Source organism: Eleutherodactylus coqui, chromosome 5 (assembly GCF_035609145.1).
Source record: "Eleutherodactylus coqui strain aEleCoq1 chromosome 5, aEleCoq1.hap1, whole genome shotgun sequence".
Classification (NCBI taxonomy): Eukaryota; Metazoa; Chordata; class Amphibia; order Anura; family Eleutherodactylidae; genus Eleutherodactylus; species Eleutherodactylus coqui.
In genome coordinates this window covers 218463343-218482431 of record NC_089841.1, presented here as the reverse complement: position 1 = coordinate 218482431, position 19089 = coordinate 218463343, and the positions used below count along the sequence as shown (strand labels likewise).

At 40.6% G+C, this 19089-nt stretch overlaps 1 protein-coding gene across 2 annotated transcripts in view; it reads left to right on the top strand.

Moving 5' to 3' along the window:
* The window catches only part of GLIS3 (GLIS family zinc finger 3), a 294182-nt gene that overhangs the window by 204649 nt on the left and 70444 nt on the right, over window positions 1-19089 (top strand). The gene's annotated exons all lie outside the window — the stretch shown is intronic.

Genomic DNA, 19089 nt, shown 5'->3' with positions numbered 1-19089 from the left:
CTTGTAGCACCAAAAGCCTCATACTACATGATCGCATAGCAGCTCATTGCAATGTTGCTTCGAGTTTTTGTGGCTTCTACTGTACCTCAGCACCCCTCTAGCTTCATAAGAAAGCATAAAGGAGGGTTTTTTTCACCAGATTCTAGACGAACGCCATTAAAAAAAATTCTTGCACTATTTATGGAACTTTTTTCATAGCCTGAATGTATGCCTGCATTACCGTGCTTCTATAAGCATGTATACCTCCACCTTGTTGTACATGCATTTTACATCAAACACAACTTATTTAGAGTAGCAAGTCTTCTTAACAAAGGATAGATCATTATGTTCAGGCTACCTTCCAATGTACAGAGCACAACCAGTACATATCAACTGAAGCATGATCCAGTGAGAAGGTAATAATAGGGCATATTGATGATGTGCTGCTCGAGTTTGAGATAAGTTTGTATGTAAAATGTTATTAAAATGGCTTATATACTTTATTTTACAGCTTCCCCTATTATGTAATGTGGGGCGTGAGCTCTAGAACTACAGTCAAATGTCCATTTCTATATTATAACTTAAGGTTCATGAAGTTTCTATATGGTAGAGTATGACTTCTATGTAATCATTTGCCAAAAGCTTTGTTCATAGATAAGGGAAAGAAGGGACTTGTTATGTGTATAGCGCCAACTTATTCCGCAGCGCTTTCAGTTAAATATTTATTACCCCCCAGCAAGCTGGGTACTCATTTTACTGACCTCGGAAGGATGGAAGGCCAACCTTGAGTCAGCTTCTTGAACCATGCGGGAATCGAACCCACAACCTTCAGGTCGTGAGCAAGAGCTTAGTTTCTGCTACCGTAACACACTGCGCCACACAGTCTAGAACCACAAATTCATAAAAAAGTATCAAAGTATTATTAACTGTAGTATAATATACGGTGTTCATTTACCAGTACTTATCAAACTGCCCGTAGACACAGAGATAATACTTAATTAAGTGACTGCAAAACATAATTAGCACCATATGCACTGTATATAACTAAAGTAAAATGATTGATTCCATCCCATGGAAATGTGTTCAATCATGTGTAACAGATACAATACTTTTTTTAAAGTCTACTTCAGCCTTAGCTAATTAATCAGTATTATAGCCTTTAACCCTTTACAGGCTGAATGTTTTTTGTTTGTTTTTTTCACAAAAAGTGGCCAAATTTTTTATTAAGAAAAGTGGTAAAATTTAGGCCAAAAAAAATTGAAAAGTAATGATCATGTTCGCTCGTAAAAGGTTTTAATCCTCTATTGTATGAGAAAATGCTTGTGTGGCAATGTACATGAATCGGACGTGGGAAGCTGGAACAATTTCATAAGTGGAAAACTGTCCCTTAAGTCATCACGAATGCATATTCGGTAAAAGCATCTGGATGAGACGGTCATTGAAAAGATTGGACATTAAATGGAAAATTTTTTCAACAGGTCGACTGTTATGTAATCCAACCCATTTAGCTTTACGTGTCTTGCTATGCTAAAATAAGAGCGGTATCTAATATCAAGCAGTGCTGTTCTATTTAATCGCATTTCACTGACTTATACCTGGTTGTTAGCTTACATCAAGCTTTGGAATTTGAAATATTTCCAGGCAATAATAATAAAAAAAAAAAGTAAGAAACATTAAACCTTTTAGGATAGAATAAAGATTATTTATGTATTTAATTAAATTTGAAAATTGGCATAAGGTCACAAAAGGGTTTTACACTGCAAAATGTGAATTCTTATAAAAAAAAAAATAACCATAAAAATTCCAAGGTGATAAAGGAACAGAGAAATAAATAGCTGCACCCGTGGGGGACTGTTGTGTTGAAAGGATTGAACCCTTTGGCTGTCACAGCCTGTTAGTCATGGACTCATTTAATATGTCCTGCATGTAATCTTTTTTGTAAGTTCCCAAAACAGTCAGTGACCTATATTTTACAAAGTACAGCAAAGTAGAGAAATATTTCATGATTTAATGCCTTTACGAAAGTATAAATACGGTACATGTAAGTACATTTTATTATCGGGTTACAATGTTCCCTGAGAGTTTATGACTTTCAAAGTAACATTCAATACGGAACGTTAAATTTATAGGACAGGATGAAACAATGAAAATAGAAAGCCCTATCTGAGGAGCACTGTTGGGAATCTGACACATTCGGGCAAGGCTGGTAAGTTAGTGACATTAGTTAAAGTTCACTAGGAAGTTTTAGAAGTGGTCAACATTTGTGGACTGTTTTAAAGGTCTATGTATGCAAGTTCTGTTTAGCCCTTGGCTTTTCTGTTACCGGATTCTAGCCCAATTCGAACCACAGCAAGCAGTGACAGAAGATAAAAGCTTGTATTATATATGTGTGTTCCGAAAAGCAATTTAGTATTAGCCTTCGAACAAACCTTAGAGGTTTAATTAGCCTTAGAGGTACCGTTGACTTAGGCAACGGTACCTCCTTCGACATCAGCACTGAAGAGAACAATGCTGTCGGTTGTGGTCATTCTTGGTTGGCGCTACGGACCCTCGTCGTCCAAGATTAGCTAACAAAATGACAGCTCATTGTCACATGGTGATTGGCTAGCAACTTTGGCACTCCTCCGGATGGGAGGAGGTGTGAGACTATTTAACTCAGGACTATTCAGCTCACCTCATAATGCCCCGTCCTACCATCAAGGCCGGAGGCTATATCTCTCTCTGTCCATGCACACTCCAGTTCAGCAGTCATATCAATGAAGTTATCTCTGTTAGGCAACTGCAGTGCTATTGTCCTCTTGATACAGACTTAGCTTCACCTAGTGCCTTACAATTTATGCACTAGGAGTCTGTCTATTGCTCCATGATATATCTGAACCAACTATCTTGGTTCTACATGAAAGTAAAGAGTCCAGGAGCTGCCTCACTTCTTACCTACAGATGATGGATGAACTACTAAAGGACCTGTGGACGTCTGTCAAGTGACCGTGATGCCCTCACAGGTCCTTCTCCCCTTCAAACAAATGAAATAGCACTGATAATACAGGGTATATTGTAAGTGCTGGGCAGCTGCAGCACCAGTTTGTAACTTAAACTACAAGTCTGGTACCTATTGCTCCCTTCTGACTGCACCACCTTAGCTAAGCCCCTGTGCAGAAATACAATAGTCTGTCATTAAAGCATACACAGATGTACATTTGCTGATTCTACAGATTTTTGCAGGACCAGCTGACCATCTAATGTCTAATGGGGCATCCTGACTCTCCCTCGACAGCAGATAACAGGGGACATAAGGATTGGGCTGATGGACTTTGGCATGACCCATCATTCTGTTCTCAGTTAGGGAAGCCACCACCTTAGTTGTCTGCTAGCAGCTTTCTCCCAATTGAGAACATATGCATACTTTGCCAGTTGTGCAGGTGTATAGGGGGAATTGGGAGAGAGAGCCGTTGGCCAAAGGAGCTGACCGGTATCTATTGTGTATGGCCAACCTAAGGATTGCTGTTACATGGGATGACACTCATCCCAAGACCTATCACTCTTATGCTTTCAAACAGTGACAGTTGTTCAGTGAACGGAGGTGAAGCGCACCAAAGATCTCTTCCGGCCACCCACCTCCATTCGCTGTGAACAAGCAGTCATTCAGAGATGAACAACTGTCTATTTATGTTGAGCGAAAGTCGCTCGCTTATCAGTTAGCTGATATGAAGTGGTTAGCAACTAGTGAGCGATTACTTGCTCAGTCCCCAATCGGGTCTTGTGTTTTCGCTGAAAAGCTCTTGTTTGGACAATTTTTCAGCCAATAGTTGTTCCATGTAAAGCCACCCAAACGCAGCCACCCTATATTTATAATGAGATAAATCTGCTCATAATGTCCCAGTCTCTTCAGCAAAGCAGAATAGTGAGCTTCGGGAAAGTGTTAGCCTATTGTGTCTGCTTTAGTGGCTGGTGTGAAATAGAAAACAACATCATTTTCATATGAAGAATAGTAAAGAAAATGTAAAACTAATATAATGTTATGATAAAAAACGAATTTAAATATGTACAGTACCCTTCAGAAGTTTGAAAACACCCCTTAAAAAAGTAAAAATAGGAATAGTCAAAAATATCAATGTTTTCGGATGTATGTGTTTATTGAATAAAAAAACACCGCTCAATCTTCTAGCTGAGTCTTGGAATCTAGAAATAACACCACATGTTCCACTTTTAAAATATCCACCTTTTGCTTTTATGGAAATCTGACACTGTCAAAACAAATCAGTGGAGAACATATGCAATATGTACTTCATATATTCACCAACTGTGTACAAAAGATGACCAGAATAGATGATGAGTTATAATTAGAGATGAGCGAGCGTACTCGGCCATGCCCCTTTTTCGCCCGAGCGCTGCGATTTTTGGGTACTTCCGTACTCGGGCGAAAAGATTCGGGGGGCGCCATAGGTGAGTGGGGGGTTGCAGCGGAGAGTGGGGGGGAGGGAGAGAGAGAGGGCTCCCCCCTGTTCCCCGCTGCTACCCCCCGCTCCGCCACGCCTCTCCCCGCCCCCTGGCACCCCCCGAATCTTTTCACCCGAGTACGGAAGTACTCGAAAATCGCGGTGCTCGATCGAGTAATTACTCGAAACGAGTAGGTTCGCTCATCTCTAGTTATAATGTTAAAACTTACCTTTTTTTCAAATAATCTGAAATTGACGCAATATCAACCAAAAACACTCAGGCAAAGATATACCATTGGAAGGTGCAGTCACTGCCGCTAGCTTGTTCCCTTAGTGCCCTGCACTCAGGTTTATACAGCAGCTTCATTGGATTTCAGAGAGCTTAAATGTTTGTCTTATTAAATGATATATGAGAGTTTTTTTTAACTGACATTTATCCCATTATAGCACATTGCTGCTAGTGTTATTAGTCCTCTGATAGGCTCGCCCTACATCAGCTGGTCAAAACGTGTAGGAATTTTTTTTGTGTGTGTCAAGGGTCCCTAAGTGTATAGGATATTTTAGTCTTCATAACAGGGCTATATTTGTCTGAGTTCATCCTGTTCAGGGCGGGTACTCCAATTACATCATAATGGCATAACAGCCTTTAGGAATTACTAGGGGCAGTTGTAGGTCCCTCTATTTTAAGTATTGGAGTTATTATATCATGCTCACTTGCTAACTATTGGTCATCATCATATATTACAGTAGTCTATCTTTTTTTGAGTGTTTTTGGTTGATATCTTGTCAGCTACAGAGGTACCATATTTTAGATCATTTAAATAAAAGTAAAATCAGACACAAAGTTGAAGAATCCAATAATGATAATCACTGAAAATACAACTCCACTTGAAATTCCGACCATGGTCATGTCAATACTGTTGCTTGATTTAGTCACGATCAAGCGTCGATCATCTAAATTGTATGGACACCATTAGGTTTAACCCTTTCCAATCCACTGTCTGACGTCCAAAGACATTCTGATTGAAGTCTGTACAGCTCCAATATCAAAAGACGTCCAGCAGGGTATTCTTACTGTGGATTACTGGCCATTCTGTTGTCGGGGGCCTCTCCAGCATGTCCCATACCGCAGTACTGGCTCTAGCCAGCAGATGGCGCCATTGTATAATGGCAAAAAGATAAAGCCCCCTAGGAAACCCTGAATCCAAAATTGGATATCAAAGGGTTAAGACCCCATTTTATGCGGGCAGAAAAATGATCAATCTGAATGCGAGCCAACGATGAATGAGAATCATTCGCTTTATGCAGACATAAAAAAAGCATGGTTGGCTCGTTCACTAATTGTTCAGTTTAAACAGCAATCATTCAGTAATTTACATTCGCTTATAGGCTGGGTTCACACAGGGCGTATTCCCGCCAGAAAACCCGCGGTTTGGCCGCAGCAAAACCCGCGAGATCTCCGCCGGGAGAACCGCCGCGGAAAAAGCCGCAGCGGCTTTGAAGCGGCCCAGCCGCTCGCTTTTCCGTTGCCGCCGGCGCTCCCATAGAGGAGAGCACGGCCACGACGAAAGTAAACAATAAATAGACATGCTGCATCTTTTCAAACCGCAGCCGCGGTTTCAGCCAGACTTACCGCAGTGGATTGGCCGTCCCGTGTGGACAAGATTTCTGAGAAATCTCGTCCACATGGTTGGTTAATCCCGAGATTAGTGGCCACGGGCGGATTTGCCGCGGCTGAATTCCGCGCGGCAAAACCGCGGCAAATCCGCCCTGTGTGAACCCAGCCATACAGTGAATGTGAAAGACTGAATGATTCTTGTTTGAATAAGCCAACCATGCGTCTGCCTGTATAAACAGGCTTCCCGAGAGTGAACGAGTTAGCGGTGACGTCATTCGCTCGTTCAGATGAGAATCTGCTCATCTAAAAGCAGCCCTAGTTTAGTTTTGACCTGAATGTCCCAATGTTCTTATTATGTGCAAATCAGCTGTTATCTCTTCTCCTTTGATATCAAGCTGGCTTTAGATATTAGTATGCAACCACAGGCTGAGCATTGCTAAGCGGTGCCCATAGTTACCCCGAAAACAATTCTTCTTAAAAAATGTTTTCTGTGAAGACTGTTTTAATCCTATCGTTAATCCTTTTACTTCCGTATCTTAAAATGTAATATAAATCAAACACTGGGGTGTTCTTCAATTTTTCTCTCCTTATTGAAAGTGGTTCTGTCACCAAAGGATTAGTAATGGCCTGAAATCTTGACGGAATTCAATCCCACAATTTGTTGTAAACTTTTTTTCTTAACTAAAGTGAGAATCTACAATGCCTAAAACTTAATGAACTGTAGTGTATCACTTTAAAAGAGATTATTCATGGACCGAGGCTATATTGTAGCTTCGGCCTTTCTTTAGAATAGGGATAAGATGAAATGGTTGGTATGATGAAAACATTGACTGTAACAGGTAAAGAGTTACAATCTTACCAATAATTGTAAAACCCCTCATTCCTTTCATCTGGGAAGCAGGAATAATAAAATATCCTGTAGTTCTGACTATGGCTCTATAGACCACAATGTTATTTTCTTCATTATACGCATATTACAGGAATAGGCTTCCTCCATTTAGTGGTTAGGTCTGATCATTTACAAGAAAGCTACATTTTGTTGCCTTTCTTAAGGATGCAGTGAGTTTTTCTATATATTTTTTTTTCTATTTCTCAAAGGAATTTATATGATGTGGTTTACCACATCTGAAAGTGTAGCTTCAGGAACTGCGCTTGAATAAACGGCAAGTCAGTACTATGGAGTTGTCCAATAAAGAACTCCTAAACATACTGGGGGAGATTTACTAAGCAAAGTGTACCAGGATTCTGGCTCAAATTGTGTCCCATAAAAAACACTGTTCCACATACAGTGCATCAGATTTATTACATGATTTAGACACTTTTTGTGCCTCATGAGACTGTTTTAAAAAGTGTCTAGAGAAGAGGGGAGGGCTAAGTGGACTCGTACAATGCGCCAGTTTATTAATTGCATGAACCATAATTTTGGTGAAAGAGCCTGGTCTAAAGTAAAGGCCCTTTTACACACAATGATAATTGCTCAAAATTTGTTAAAAAGGCCAAAAGTGAGCGATAATAAGTGACATATAAATGTGGGCAGTTCTATTGTCGTTCAGCGCTGGTTTTTAGCCGGCATAAAAACCATTGTGAAGCCACTCAGAATTCATTCCATTTGAATATTAATTTCATTTTTTGAGCAGCTTCAGGGTGGTTTTGTTGGCCTTTCATACACAATGAGTCCAGTGTTTACTCATGCCAGGAGAGGACATTGTACTCATTGTGTATGCAAGGGAGAAAGACAATGGAATCTGCAGGCCAGATGATCTCTCTCACAAACACACACCTAGCTGAGCCAACAATAGCTACTGAGTTTACTTTGGCTAATGAGGGAAAATACAGATGATTAGGTCCAAGTAATTTCATGCAAAAATATCGTCAATTCGTTCAATCGTTAGGCCGTTAAAGCAATCGTCTTTGCATGTTAAAGGTCCTTAAGCCAATTTAGAGGTGGAGTAAGTTAGAAAAAGTGTTTAACATGTCTAACAGGACACCACTGGGATTAATTTGGCACATATTTTGCCTGCCTAAATTTAGCGTGAGCATTAATACATTTCCCCCACTGTATATGAAACCATAAATTAAAAAATGTGGATTTGTCTTCCCCAAGACATCATCTTCTTATTTGATTTGTCTTTCCCAATAAATTGGGCATATGAAAACCAGTATGAAAGTGTTACCCAGTCAGACTTGATGATAAGGGGTAAGAAAGGCTGTAAATTTTCTGTTTACTTCCATTTATCTTACGATCACTCATCACCCCTGCACACAATGAAAAAAGTTTAGTCTGATATGCAGGAAAAGTTACAGAATGATTGTATTCAAAAACATAAGTCTTGAACGGACATTACATTATCTCAATATTACAGGAGCCAGAAAAGTAGTTGAAATAGGAGACATGGGACACAAACTGGCATAAGATCGTCAGCCCTTGTAAATTACACTCTGAAATGCTGCAACATTTCATAAAAATACTGAGATGGATCCAGTGATACATCTTGCATCTCTGCTGGCAGCTTCATGGATGGAGATAGCAATGACTAGGAAAATTATTTGTTTGACTTCACGTATTAGGAAACAAAAATGCAGGACCATAGATTGCTGTTGCATTATTTGTCATATACATCTAATATAATTTAATACATTCTGTGAGCTGTCAGGTGAGTTGAAAGTTGAAATGTTAAGTCTATGGGTGGCGTGCTGCTCTGCTTCAGGCGCATACTAGAGAGTGTGAAGCATTGCAAAGCGACATTGATAGGAAGCCACAGACTGCAAAGAGGTGATGCGGCATGGTCAGCGAGAGAGAGACGGCGAAGCAGCATGGTGAGAGAGAGAAGGGAAGGAGGAAGAGAGAGAAGCGGCATGGATAGAGGGGGAGAGAGAAGTGGCATGGATAGAGGGAGAGAGAAGCAGCATGGAGAGAGAAAAGTGGCATAGAGAAGGGGGGAGAGGAAGAGAGAAGTGACATTGAGAAGGGGGGAGAGGAAGAGAGAAGCGACATGGAGGAGGGGGGGAGAAGGAGAGAGAAGCGGCATGGAGAGAGGGGCAGAGGGAGAGAGGGGGAGAGAGAAGCGGCATGGAAAGAGGGCGAGAGGGGGAGAGAAGCGGCATGGGGAGAGGGAGAGAGAAGCGGCATGGAGAGGGAGACGGGAGCGGCATAGAGGGAGAGAGAAGCGGCATGGAGAAGGGGGAGAGGGAAAGAGAAGCAGCATGGAGAGGGAGAGAAGTGGTATGGAGAGGGGGGAGAGGGAAAGAGAAGCAGCATGGAGAGGGGGAGGTTTACAACAACCACTTTTCCAACATTTTATCGGGCCAATCTAGTATGTATGTGTGTGTGTGTGTGTGTGTGTGTGTGTGTAATATATATATATATATATATATATATATATACACACACACACACATATATATTCTTCAAAGTATTGCTTTATCATGTCCACAAGCGACAAGTGACTACGTTTTGACCGTAGCGTGCGGTCGAAACGTAGTTACTTGTTGCTTTTTGGAAGCAATAAAGCAATACTTTGAAGGATGTGAGTATTCCTGCTTCATATATTGACCCCCCTGGTGCTGCTGTTTCTATGAAGATATCGGTTTGTCATATGGATTGAAGATCCAGATCCATTTTATGAGCGTGCATCCTGTGCCCGAGTTTTAATATATGTGTATACATTATATTGCAGTACAAACATTGGTAATTCATATTCATCTTCCGGTACTTTATAGTGACCCATGAAATACAATAGTTGGTTCCACTATGGCTGTGTCTGACAATAAAATAACTTGTAGTGGAAGATATTGTCTTGTATGTATTGCCCTAGAAATATTATTACTTTATAATGTGTCTAGCAGCTGGATTCTGAGTATTGTTACCTTGGATTCTGTCTGCCAGCCGAGCAAGAAATATTATTTCGAATTGTACCCATAGTAATATTTATTTGAATTGCGCCTGCCAACTCAGCTGAGTGTGCTACTTATGTTTGATTGACACTAATGTTAACTGCGGATCCATTCCCAGATTCACAGAGGCTCTTTGTAAAATCCCACAGCTTGAGATTCATTTATAGACATAAGATAGCTGTGTTGCTGGTAGTCCAATTACATCGCGCATCCCTATTGCCCATGATATGTTTAAAGGCATCTATTCTGGTCTCTTACCTTTACAACAACCATTTTTCATTGCAAAATCGAGGACATTTTCATTTCACTCGGGAGCAGCGGAGCTGCGGAAAATAAAACATAAGCCTCTTGTAGGACAGACCTAAAAGGGCTTTTTTAGCAGTGACCCGTGGCTAATGTGATCAGGGAAAATACAGCTAATCGCATGTAGCCTTGTATCTCGTATTAGTCAATGAATGAGTTATTTACCTATTAATGATTCAGTGGTCTGGAGCTTTACGAAAGCCTTGGGATAATTTGTATGCCGTAAGCACGTCAATCATACGGTTCAGGTTACCTGCAGTAAAATGTCATTTTTGGAAAGCAAACCCCCCCTCCTGTTACCAAACAACCACCGACTATGAATATATTTAATTAACATAGGAATAATCGCCTCACTCTTGGTCCTCTACCAGATTGCCGCGGCATTACTCAGCCATTACCATATTCAGAGGGTATGCTAGAAAGATGAAAGAACGATCTGCCACATAAGACAGCTATTCAATGGCTCAGAGGCTGAGCGCGGCTTTCTGGGGCCTGTTTTCTTTTTTGTCTGGTTGCTGTAGGGAAAACACAAACATCCCGTGTAAGCTACTTACAAATTGGGAGAACGGTAAAGCAAATTAATTGCAAGGCAGCTGCCTTGGTGAAAAAAAAAAAAAAAAAAAAGTTTATGTGTAAAACGGCTTGCTGTGGAAAAACTTAGCTAGAATGTTTTGCTTCCTTGGAAAGCAGGTAAAAAAAAATCTTAGGAGAATAAACAGAGCGAGTTATGGGGCTTAAAAATAGCTGCGGGATGATGGGCTCGCTTTAAAACGTTATTTTACCTATTGCAGTTTATTAACCCCTTAGGGGATATTTTATCTCATGCTGCAGATTACAGGGATCTCAAGTCCCTTTTCATTTTAGGTTCCGGTTTATAAAATTGTTCTGTATGTTCAGTTGCTTGTACCCAAATACAGCCCTGTGTATATGGAATGTGTAAAGATAGTCTCCACTATTCTCTGATGTAACTATGCCGAGTTTCTTTGTATGTTATGACAAAAAAATGTATTGTCAATTCACCAAGTTAAGATTATTACTGCAAAAAGTTATGAAAAAGTTATACTTTCTGAATCTAATTTCTCAAAGTCTCTGTAGTCGTTAAGGTGCTACTAGGTGTTACACGGGAACTGTCAGGCAAGAGCCAGGTATGGCTGGCAGTCCGAAGCTCTCGCTCATGACCTGAAGGTTGCGAGTTCAGTCCCTGCATGGTTCAGGTAACCAGCTCAAGGTTGACTCAGTCTTCTATCCTTCCAAGGTTGGTAGTGGCAAACCACCCCACAAAAACAGTCTGCCAAGAAAATGTCACAATGTGACGTCACTCATTACCAGAGGACTTTACCTTTATCTATCTATCAGGCAACAGATGCCCAACAGGTTGTCATTCTTCTGCATCGCTGATTAAATGGAATCATGCGGCAAGTGGAATGATATTTCATGGAACGATAAGTCATTCAGTTTTCTGCATGCTGATGACTAAGAAACGGAACGATAATTGTTTCATGTAACAACAGCTTAAGAACTCTCCGTTACTACTACCGGCGAATTAAACTCTGCCCCAATCATGTGTTGGACATACAGGTGCTTGGCTCGATACATTGCCGTTATCAGAGCCATGTCTTTGGGAGCTGTACTAAACTGGGCTGCTGTAATGTTGACACTGCTATCTGCTTCCACGCTGACAACAGGCCCAGGGATCAGCAAGGATCCCAATTGGAAGATGCCGCCAATCAACTAATGATAACTTATCCTGAGAATAGAACCCATTAGCAGCCATGCACCCTTTTTGCAACTTAAGAAAAACTGTGGGAATCAAAAAAATCTTGGAAAACTTTTCTAAACCTGGCATTCATACTCAAAAAAGGCTTTTTCAATGCAGTTATGGTAGAAAACTGGGAAAATGATTGATACAATGTCTCTGAATGTGTAGGGGAAATACCTCGTTGAAAAACATTGTAACTCGAAGGAAAATTCTGGTTCCCATAATACCAGAGGGGCTTGGCATTTTCTGCTGCTTTTCATTATTTTACCATATATCCAAAAGGTTTCCACACACAGGGAAAAGGGAAAATGTGTTGACATTCAGTGTTGCTCAATTACATGGTGATTACTGGATATAATACCTTAGTAGGAAAAATAATACAGCAAAATGTAACATTGCAGGATAATTATTATAAATGTTATTTCAATGGGTTTAGTGATCCTTAAGGCGAGATACGTCAAGGTGTGCCAAGATTCCCTCCTGGTTTGGATTCGTACGTAAAGAATTGATTCAGCATTGCCTAAATAAAGGGTAACTTAATTGCAACTCTTAAGCATAATGCCAAGTGGATTTTGGACAAATGGACTCTAGAAAATGTTTCGTTAAACACTGATGTGATCTGACAGCAAGCATTGGCTGGAAGACCTTTTATTACAGACCAGACACAATCTAATTGCAAATATGGCTCCAATAAATGAAGCCTCTAAACCATGGTATTCTACAGAATAACTAGATGTGGCAGATGTAGCGACAACATCTATGTATACAAAGAGTAGTGTTCAATGTATTTAAAAGAGGCTCCAAATAACCTCAGTCATGCCAAAAGTTATGGATGCCCTCAATTATCTGTTTTACAAGCGTGAATTCCTCTATTTATACTGAGTATCATGTAGCAGATGCCGAACAACCCCGTCGGTGCCACAGGAACTGATTTATAGGTTAACAGTAAACACATTTATGGTTCTTAACCCTTCTTACACTCGCAATCATATTTCCTGTGCAACTTTTGGGGCACTTCGGTTCAAAACCCAGGTAATGGGCTATTTGTTGTATTTCATATGGTAGATAAGAAACAATAGGACCATTTTTTTAGGTCATAAATAACTTTTAGCTTGTTACAAACAGCCTGATGAAAGCGAACACTAAGTACATTCGGCATATCTATTATGCTCAGTATAATAGATAATTCTCTCTCCTACAAAAGTTGGAATTTTTTGGCACACGTGCTAAAATTGTTGATTTTTGGGCATTTATCCTGAGCCCCAACACTTTGACAAAAAAAAAAAAAGAGCCGTGCTTAGTATTAGGGGTGTCTGCATGTAGCCCAAGACATTCACTATACTGTATTGTATGCCGGGTATACAATATACTAGATACCTGCTCCGGCTCGTAGCTGGTGTAGGTTTTCATGTGGTGCACCAAGGTGCCAACAGATGAGATAAACGTATTAAGAGGCTTATGCCTCTTAATACACTTGTCGCCCGTAGCTGGGCACACAGTTTACTTAGACTGGCGTATGAAATATCAGTCGGAGTATATTTCCCCCATTGTGCTTTGTCACTGGGTTCTTACTTTGCAGAACAAACTTCCATATCTGTTTGCATCTATTGGATGTCATGGAGAGGCTAGATTCTGCTTTTGCACAAGGTTGTGTATCTTGTAACTGAAGTATTGTCTCTACTGTGACACTTAATTTGTTAACCCCTTAATGACGGCCAATACGCCTTATTACTGACCTCACTAATGGGCTGTTAATTTGCACATACATCTTTTTAGGGAAGTGGCTTGGATGACTACTGACAGCCAGAATCCTACTCTAACAGCCAATAGCAGAGAAATATTGGATCCTGGCAGTTTAACCTGTTACATGCCACGATCAATAAAAACTGCACCATGTAAGCAGATGACAGGGGAAGGGGGCCATTTCGGCCAGATATCAGCACCCTGCAGTGCGATCACAAGGTATCAATGGTTTCTCGTGTTACCAGGAAGACTGACAAAGGCCTACATGTCTGCTATGTAACGCAACCTATTAGACCCCGCTTAAGGCAGAGTCTAATAGACTGCTATCATAGCTTTAGTAAAATGCACTACGTAAGTAATTTACTGTATTATCGTAGCAATCGAACTATCGCATCTTCAAGTCCCTTCCAGGGACTAAAAGGTAGCGTCAAAAAGGTTCAAGAAAGTTTAATTTAACCAAAAAGAGAAATCCAGTTTTTTTTTAAAAATGTATTTTTTTCCCACGAAAACCCTTTTCAAATAGATGATACACCAAAGAAAAATGTAGTTATGACCGAGACAATGGAAATATTTTGTTAATTATTACACAGGGTGAATACTGTAAAATTAATTAAAACCCTTTCCAATCCACTGTCTGACGTCTGAAGACATTATGATTTAAAGCTGTACAGCTCCGATGTTGGAAGACGTCCGTCGGGGTTCTCTTACCGTATATTGCCAGCCTCTCTGCTGTCAGAGCCTATCCAACGTGTCACCTCATGCAGTACTGGCTTTAGCCAGCATATAGCGCTGTTGTATAACAGCTGAAAAAGAGTAAGCCCCCTAGGAAAACCAGGATACAAATTGGATTGGAAAGGGTTAAAAGCTAACACCAGAATTGCTATTTTTCTTTTATTGGCCTCCCAAAAAATGCAATAAAAGGCAATCCGAAAGTCACATGTACCTCTAACTAGTACAAATAAAGCTACAACTTTTCTCGCATAAAACAAGACCTCATATAGCTCCGTTGCAGGAATGCGGCACAGCAGATTCAATAGTTTTTATATTAAAATGGGGGGTGGGGGGGTTGTACAGAAGTAGTAAAAAAAATAATTAAAAAACTTATATAAACATGGTATAGAAGTAATCATACAGATCCAGGTAAGAAACTTATGTTATTTTTACTGAAAACAAAAGCCTATGGTGGAATTTATGAGGGGTTTTTCCACCTCTTCCCCTCAAAAATGTAATAAGAGTTATACAACACAGTGTATGGACCCCGAAGTGCTACCATTTTTAAGTACAACTTGTCCCAAAAAAACAAGCCCTCATACAGCTATGTCAATTGATTATGGCTCTTGCAATGCCATGCTAACAATCAATTGGTCGTTAAACCAAAAAATAGGCTCATCACTTAGGGGTTAATTGGATTTTACGTGTTTGGGTCCGTTTACGCCAAACGATATATCTTTTGAACGAGTGAATGATGTCGCTCAGGCAGCCTGTTTGTACAGGCAGATACATCGCTGGCTCGCTCAAACGACAAATCATTGAGTCGTTCACATTCGCTGTATAAGTGACTGAAGACGACTGAATGATCGGTATTTAATCTGAACGATAAGTGAACATGCGAATGATTATTTTTTTGCCTGCATAAAGTAAACGATGAACGAAAAGTGAACAATTATTGTTCACTTTTGCTCGTTTGAACAATAATCATTCTGTCTAAAAGGGCCTTTAGAGTGGTTATCTGTAATGGACAGCCCCATGGTAGTTTGGAGGTACCTCTGAGTAAAGCGGATTGTGGGGCTTTCACGATTGCATGATGACGTAATATCTCAAAGAAAACGGCTTTGTCAGCACTTGTTGTCCTAGTAGTGAAAGTGAAGTATTGTGGGGCACTTAATATCATCAGTAGGCATCATTTGTGTCACTGGCCGCTGTAGTGATCCAGAGCGTATAGCCAGGCTTCTTGCAGATCTAGTTAATGAAAAGGGATGGACTAATCCAAAGTACCCATCTATCAGCTAAGTGGCCATTTAATGGTTTGTGAAAAATAGAAAGCCTGTTTAAATTACAATTGTATTTTTGTACTTAAGGTATTCTGCAAAGGATCTTCCCTTCAAGGACATAACATAGTATGTTAGGCCGAAAAAAAAGACATATGTCCATCCAAATCAGCCTATTACTCCCCAATGTTGATCCAGAGGAAGGCAAAAAAAGAACCCAATGAGGTAGAAGCCAATTTTCCCCATTTTAGGGGGAAAAATTCCTTCCTGACTCCAACCTGGCAATCGGAATAATCACCGACCCTTCTGAAGTAATTAGTGACTATACATGTAATATTGTATCGCTCATGGAAGGTGTCCGGGCCCCTGTTGAACTCTTTTAGTTAGTTTGCCATCACCACATCCTCAGGCAGAGAGTTCTTTAGTGTAACTGCTCTTACAGTAAAGAACCCTCTTCTATGTTGGTGTAGAAACCTTCTTTCCTCTGGATGTAGAGGGTGCCCCCTTGTTACAGACACAATCTTGGGTATAAACAGATGATGGGAGAGATCTCTGTATTGTCCCCTGATGTATTTATACATAGTTATTAGGTCGCGCGCAGCTGTATTTTTTTTCTAAAGTAACTCCAATTTGGAAACCCTCTCTGGGTATTACATTTATTACATTAATTGCCTGCCTTTGTACCCCCTCAAGCTCTGATAAGTCCTTAAGTACCGGTGCCCAAAACTGTACACAATATTCCATGTGTGGTCTGACCAGTGACTTGTAAAGAGGAGGAACAATGTTCTCATTATGTGCCCCCCTCAGTTTGGCGGTTCTGTCACAGATCTAGCACAACAAACTGGAATATATACTGCTGCATGCATCAGTTTTTCTTCCAGTAAAATGCAGGCCAGCTGAATGGACCCCATTATAGTCAATGGAGTTTGTTCGGCACTGTTGAGTTTCATTCAAAGTTGGACCCATCCAGCCATGGGGAATCCCCTTTCCCGCTTCTCATATGGAGTAGGAAAACTGAATCCCCACCGCAGATGTGAAAGCAGCCTAAATCATATAGTGTCAACTAAGTATTGTACATGGAGAAATGTTTACTTTAGATATAATTTACTGTTTATTTGCTGTTATTTTATATAATTACAAGACCAAAGCGAGTTCTGGTATTTCTAGATGCCAGGGTGGTTTCACATCTGCATCAGGGGTTCTGGTTTCCTCCTCCATTTGGGGAGCAGGAAAGAGGAATCCCTGCGGCTGAACGACTCTGTCTCAGGATGGAACCGAACCGCACCAAAAGGACCCCATTGAGTATAATGAGGTCCAATTAGTTTCGACTCGGGTGCCTGGCTCTTGGGTGGAAGAGAAGGTGCTGCAAGCAGCGCTTTTTCGGCTGGTATTTTGAGCCCAAACTGCAGCATAACCTGCAACCGGCCTTGGATAGTCATAAACTATGGCTAAATATACGTAAAGAACCAGCCCTTTACCCTCATTTGTATGATACGAGTGACATGTGTCAATCAAAGGAAGTGAGTAAAGTGTGACTGTAGTAACAAAGGTGAAGGGAGGCTATTTGACCTAGCAGCCCTCACTGTTTTCTTGTCTCTTGTCTAGAGTTGAGTGAAGATGCTCGTCCGAGCTTGATGCTCGTTCGAGTATTAGCATACTCGATGGTGCTCGTTACTCGAGCGAGTACCACGCCGTGTTCGACCCCTCCTCGCATTACCACTTCCTGCTGTGATGTGACAGCGTGCACACGTCCCCAGCAGTATGTGGGTGGCTTGGGGAGAGAGGGAGAGGGGAAGAGAGAGAAGAAAAAAAAAAACGCTCAGCACCCGGTGAGTCCATTACAAAAATGCTCGGGTCTCCCATTGACTTCAATGGGGTTCATTGCTCGAATAGAGCTCTCTAATATTACGAAAAGCTCGACTCGAATAACGAGCACCCGAGCATTTTGGTACTTGCTCATCTCTACTCTTGTCCCAAAAGTTGATTAGCAAGCATAATATTTTGAATTCTTTTGCTTAACTTAAGCCTTAGCAGACAAATTTGAAGTAAGACATTTACTTATACTGGCATTCAGGATGTGGCGGCATGCTTTCAGTATAGACTTGGCATGAGGATACGGACATACATATTTGCTTGTTTGTGTGAATTTGGTTTATATTTATTATATGAAGCAAAATAAATGCATTTTCAGAGGTGAAGAGAGTCAAAAACTGATTTCTTACCTGCCATCTTCAGCCATATGTATAGTATTACTACCTCTTCCTTGTCCCCCGACTGCACTGGAAAACGTGGAATAAAGAATTTACAATATAAATATATTTTATTGAGATATGAAAAAGACTTGGGGCCTGTTCACACTGGCATATGTTCAGCCATGAAGTTCACGCGTTTTTTTGTCCAAAGAATGGATAAAACTTAGAGTTTCATGGATCCATAGGCTATAATGGACTATGTTTAACCTGATAAATGTTTTCATGCACTTTTTATGGGCTGGGAAATCATAGCGCTCAACATTTTTCTGTCCCACAGCAAAACCCTATACATTTTTTTTAACATTGCAGTCAATGAAAAACATATGGAACTCTAGGACTGTACATTTCCATATGCTTAACTTATACTTTTTTGTGATCAAGGAGAAAAAAAAAGTGTTGAACTACAAAGTTTTGTTAGAAAAAAAAGATTAAAAATGGATCAAATGCTGCATATACGATTTAAAAAAAATGTAAACCTACGCTTATAACGCATGCATATTTACATGTTTGTCTAATATATGTTTCTTGCATACTGGAAACATATGTGAAAGTGCCAGTGAGAACAGGCCCTAACGTCCGTTACATTGAAGTGAAGAAGGTGGCATAGGATAAAAAAAATCTTATCTTTATTGATACACAGGAAAAGAAAAAAACTTATTAGATTATTTTCAAACAGCGAACATGATAACGATAAACAGTCATGCACAAGCTCCCATTCTCCTGCATTATTACAAAAAAGTAAAGTCCCCTGGTGCAAGCACCGAGTCATGACCGACTCCTAGGGTGACGTCACGTCGTGACGTTTTCTTGGCAGACTGTTTTTATTGGGGGGTTTGCCATTGCCTTCCCCAGTCAACTTTACCCCCCAGCAAGTTGGGTACTCATTTTACTGACCTTGAAAGGATGGAAGGCTGAGTCATCAACCTTGAGCTGGCTACCTGAACCATTAAGGTCATTTTACCAACCTCGGAAGGATGGAAGGCTGAGTCAACTTTGAGTCAGCTACCTGAACCATTCGGGGATTGAACTCGCAACCTTCAGCCAACCTTCAGGTCGTGAGCAAGAGCTTAGGACTGCATTCTGCTGCCTTAACACTCTGCGCCACACAAAGCTATTC